The sequence below is a fragment of the Crocuta crocuta genome, unplaced genomic scaffold, assembly GCF_008692635.1.
Source record: "Crocuta crocuta isolate KB4526 unplaced genomic scaffold, BGI_CrCroc_1.0 scaffold31, whole genome shotgun sequence".
Lineage (NCBI taxonomy): Eukaryota > Metazoa > Chordata > Mammalia > Carnivora > Hyaenidae > Crocuta > Crocuta crocuta.
Genome location: NW_027528362.1, coordinates 2,712,103 through 2,717,555, shown reverse-complemented (window position 1 = coordinate 2,717,555; position 5,453 = coordinate 2,712,103).

Genomic DNA, 5,453 nt, shown 5'->3' with positions numbered 1-5,453 from the left:
GGGAGCCGGGGAAGGTGGGGCAGGGATGTGGGGGAGCCGGCCGCCTCGCCCTCCCCGCACGCCGCCTCCCGAGCTGCAGGCCCGGCGCCGGCCCGGTCCCCGGGAGAAGTGATGGGGGGGAAATGCCCTTGGAGGCCCCGGCCGGGTGTGTGGGNGGGAGCCGGGGAAGGTGGGGCAGGGATGTGGGGGAGCCGGCCGCCTCGCCCTCCCCGCACGCCGCCTCCCGAGCTGCAGGCCCGGCGCCGGCCCGGTCCCCGGGAGAAGTGATGGGGGGGAAATGCCCTTGGAGGCCCCGGCCGGGTGTGTGGGCCCCGCGCGCGGGCGGGGGGCGGCGGAGGCCCCGTTTCCCCCGCGAGCAGGCGATAAAGTTGAGAGAAGGGAGGGAAGCCCCGGGCGCGCCCCGACTCGTCCCCGGCCCGGCCCGGCGGGGGAGGCAGGGCGGGGTGCGCGAAGGTGTGACCGCCAGCCCCGCTTCCCAGCGCGTTTGCTCCGCGCCTTTCCGTCTGGTGCCAAGTGAGGGGAAAGTGCGAGCCTGCAAACCTTCTGGAAGAAGGAATCCGCCGGACAGCGTGTACTCCGGGTGTCCCGGGCCGAGGCTGACCCGCCCGGTCTCGGGACACTGGGCTTTCCCTTGCAGACTTGATTGGATCCAGACGAGTTCCTTCCCAGTAAACCTCTCCGTTCGGCCTCTGTGGCATCTTGGCTTGCCAGTGGCTTTTTTTTTTGGTTTGGGGGGAGAAGTTGAATTTCAAAAGTACAGGAACGCATTAAAGTTTTTTTTCTCCTCTGGGGGCTGTTTTGAACCTTTTGAAAACACAAAACCACTTGGCCCTGCTTAATTTATCTTATTCGTAGGCGCATACATGGTGGCAAAATAATTAGGATTAAAATCTCATGATACAGTGAGACTAGGTCTTTAAAGTATTGCTGTCCCAGTTTTAGTTTAGCGAGTGAGCATAAAGAGCTTTGGAAAAACAACACGGTATCCAAGTGGATTATTTGTTATTTTACAGACATCCGCGGGCCCATTTTTTCTTCCCTTGCTCGTTGGGGCCGAGATGTGCCCTGTTGGGACCTGTCATGTTAGGGGCTGAGAGTTAGGTCTGCCCCTCTTCTGAGACAGATCACCCCCACCCCCTTTCTGTAACCATAAAAAGAAAGCTGGGTTTCATTGTTCAGGTTTGAAATCGAGAAAAATAGGAAACAAAGCTACCAGAATTTTGGCCTGAGGGTTTTTTTTTCTTTTTTAAAAGGAGTAACAGTCAGAGTTAATATTTTAAGAGTGTACTTGAAGAAAACTGTCCTTGAAGCTCATTTAAAGAGCTTTTAAACTCAGCAGGCATTTAAAATCTAAGCTGCTGCCGACTGCTAGGTAAAAATCAGATGTGGTTTTTTGGTATTTCCTAAAGTTCCTGCTTCGGTTTGGTTGGAATTGAGAGGCAGGAAGGCAGGGTGAACTGGGTGAAAACTTATTCCTGACCAGTAGAGCAAGAAGGGCCTCTTGAGTTAAAAACTTTTTTTTCCCCATCAGTATTTCCTTTAGACTGACTTACACTGTGTTAATCAGGTTGTAATCTAGTAGATTCCTCACTTGGAGTTTACCGAGGAGGCACGGGGCCTTTGTGGAAAGCCAATCAGTTTGAAGAGGTACTTAAAAGCCCTCCTGAAGTCGGGATCAGATGGTCCCCTGATGGTGTCTGTTCTCAACACCTTTTTTTGTCTTCACTTTTTTCTTTTTTTTGTCTTCAAGAGTGTGCGCCAAAAGCTTGGAAAGAGAAGGTAAATTCTGATACAAGGGAACTTTTTGTTCGGTGGAGACCACCAAATTTTCAGCTATTACAGTTTTGGGAAGTGGGGGGGGGGCGGTACTCAGGTGGCCTCTGACCATCCCGGCACTTAAGTACATTTGCAAACTGTGTGATTGTTTTTAGTGTGCCTTCTGGGGAAGAAGAACATTCTTTTCCTCTCCCTTCTCCCCTAAAGAAAAACAAGGAGCACATTTAGTTTCTATTTTGATTTAGCAGTTGCTGCTGTCCAGGGAGGCTTTCCTTAAATTGTGAGGATTAAAGGCAAGAAAGGCACACCTGCTTTTTTGACTTCTCTAGGATAAAACAAGAGGGAAGTGCTAACCCTTGCGCACCCTGCTCTCATACACGCCAGCCCTCCCTTCTCTCGTCTTGTGAACCGGGCTTATAAGGAGTTGGGTTAAACATTTCAGAAAGGGGGGCACCTGGATGGCTCACTTGGTTAAGTGTCCAGCTCTTGATCTCGACTCAGGTCTTGATCTCAGGGTGGTGAGTTCGAGCCCTGCTTTGGACCCCACACTGGGCACATGGAGCCCACTAAAAAAAAACAACTCAGACTGCGGAGTGAATTCAGGCAGCCTGACTTAAAGTATTATAAAGATACTTAAAAAGTAAACCTGAATGAAAGGACATTTTAGTATAAACACCATTTTTCCTTGTCTTGCAAATCATTTTTATGCCTTCTAGATTTTTATCGGAACCTCTTGAGGCGTAGGTATTATTTATACCATTTTTCTAGGTGTGGAGGCCAACAGAGACTAATTGAGCTGAGCAGGGTGAGGTGTAGTATATTTTCTGGCAAATGTGTGATTTGAAACCAGATCTTTCCTGTCTCCAAGACCATACTGAACTCTTCGTGCTGTATTGCTGCTTTACTATTTTTTATTAAAAGTAATTTTTTAATGTTTACATTTTTTAAAGATTTTTTAAGTTTATGAGAGAGAGAGAGAGAGAGAACGAGCAGGGAAGGGGCAGAGAGAGAGGGAGGGAGACACAGAATTCGAAGCAGGCTCCAGGCTCTGAGCTGTCAGCACAGAGCCTGATGTGAGGCTCGAACTCACGGACCGTGAGATCATGACCTGAGCCGAAGTTGGACGCTTAACCGACTGGGCCACCCAGCTGCCCCTGTATTGTTGCTTTATTATTAACTTTGTAAACGTTAAAGGTTCATTTCATTCCGATTTGGGTTTGCTGAAGAAATATGAGAAATTAGAAATACAACATTGATGCTTTATTCGGTTAGGAACCATTATTGAACACTCAAGTGCCAGGTCCCAGGTCAGAGGTTAGGGACAGTACATCTGAATGAGTTAATATTTTTAGTGTGTTTAATGAGGGTTGCCAGGGGCCTTTCCTTTTTTTACCTCCCACACCCCAGTTTCCTATTAGCATAAGGGAGAAAATAAAAAATCATGAGCTGGATGTAGTAACTACAAATAGACATAAATTAGATTGATTTGTGGATGAATGTACTCTGTGTCCTTGAACATTTGTTGTTTCAGTTAATTCAGATTTAAAGAAAAGCAAGGCTCAGTTAGCTTAAGTTGTAATTTAAAAAAGAAGATTTTGGTTAATAAGTTTCTTACAGTTTTATATCTGCATTTAAGCTTTTCTGTTTTGTGACCCATGTAAGAAGTATACATATTTTTTATTTAAAAACAAGGTAAAAAATTTTTTTTGAGTGTTTTTATTTCTGAGACCAGAGAGAGAGAGAGAGACAGCATGAGCAGGGGAGGGTCAGAGAGACAGGGAGATAACAGAATCTGTGCTGCCAGCACAGAGCCTGATGCGAAGCTCGAACTCACGGACTGTGAGGTCATGACCTGAGCCCAAGTTGGACACTTAATTGAGCCAACCAGGCGCCCCCAAAACAAGTTTTTCCATTTTTTTTTTTTTGAGAGATAGCATGAGTAGGGGAGGGGCAGAGAGACACAGAATCTGATTTTTTAAAAATGTTTATATTTTTGAGAGACAGAGGGAGAGACAGAGAGTGGAGGAGCGCCAGAGAGCGAGGGAGACACAGAATCTGAAGCAGGCTCCAGGCTCTGAGCTGTCAGCACAGAGCCTGATGTGGGGCTTGAACCCATGGACCGTGAGATCAGGACCTGAGCTGAAGTAGGTGGCTTAACCAACCGGCCACCCAGGGTCCCCAGAAGTATGTATATTTTGTGTACAGATCTGAAAAGAAAGTTTCAGGAGACAGTCCTGATCCCTACTACGTGTGATGTATTTTGTTTTAAAAAAAAAAAAAATCTGGTTGCAACACCCAGTTGATTTCGCAGCTGACTGGTTTGACCCGAGTTTAAAAAATACTGAATTAGGCAGGTCACGTGTAGGAGGGCTGAGTTAACTTATGCACGTTTTGAGGATGTTGTTTAATTTAAGATATTTTCGTATTTGGAAGTACAGACGGTTTACAGGAATAGCCCCCAAACTTAGTTTCTTCTCGTCAGCGCCACACAGCTCCCTGTCCCCTGTCCTTTGCTGAGAATGCTCCTTCATGTCGGGACAGTGAGCAGGACAGTTAATTGTCAGTTTGGACGAGCTGGGAGCTTTTCTCCAGGGCTCCTGCCTACCCCTGGGAAACCTGTGTGCCCTGGAAATCTGGGAAATGAAGGAAAACAGAAGGACAGCTGCATTTAATTGTGGCTTAAGTGCTCTTGCGTTTTTTTCCTTGTTAGTGTCACATTTCCATAGTTTTTTTTTTTTTTCCTGTTTCCATGGAAGAGGCCGCTCCACGTTCAGCCTGTTGCCATCTGTACCGCCGGGAAAGGGTGCATGTGACAGGGTGCGGACATTCAGGGGACGCAGGAGACTGAGCTTCTGGAAGCCCCGTGAGAGAGATGCTGAAATGTGCAGTGTGGTCTTGGGCCTTGGAATGTTGGACTGAGTGGGGAGCCCACGTCCGTGCAGGACGTTTCTCTGCNCTCAGGAAGTCAGCAGCCTAGCGAGCGCTGACCTGGGTGGTGGTCCGCCTGTCAAGGCTCACACGACTGAAGGGCACAGACGACGGAGGGGTGGGCTTGGAAGGCAGGCGCAGGTGGGCTAGCCTGGAGCCCGGAGCTGGGGAGGCAGCGGGGCCTGGGGCAGGGGACCTGTGCCCTGGATGCAGTGGGGGAGCGCAGTCATGAACTTGAGGACTCCTCCCGCTTCTCTCCTGCAGGCGAGAGGAGTTGGGATTCTGGGGCACATGGCTGGCCGCCGTAGTCAGGGGCGGAGAGGACTGAGCGGTGTGTGTGTGGGGGTCCAGGTGGCAACACCATTGCCATGTGCCCTTTTTCTTTTTTTCAGATTTTTTATTTTGGGAGTGCTTGGGCGACTCAGTTGGTTGCTTGTCCCACCCTTGATTTCTGCTCAGGTCACGATCCCAGAGTCGTGGGGTCTAGGCCCCGTCAGGCTCTTCTCGCTGTGTATGGAGCCTGCTTGAGATTCTGTCTCTTCCCCCACCTGGTGCGTGTTCGCGCTCTCAAAATAACAAATGTTTTTTTAAAAAAGATTTTTTACTTTTAACTAATCTCTACCCCACTGTGGGGCTCAAACTCACAACCCTAAGGTCAAGAGTTGTACACTCCACAGGCTGAGCCCGCCAGGTGCCCGCCAAGGTGTGCTTTTTATTTTTAGCAAGACTGATCTCAAACCTTGGTAATT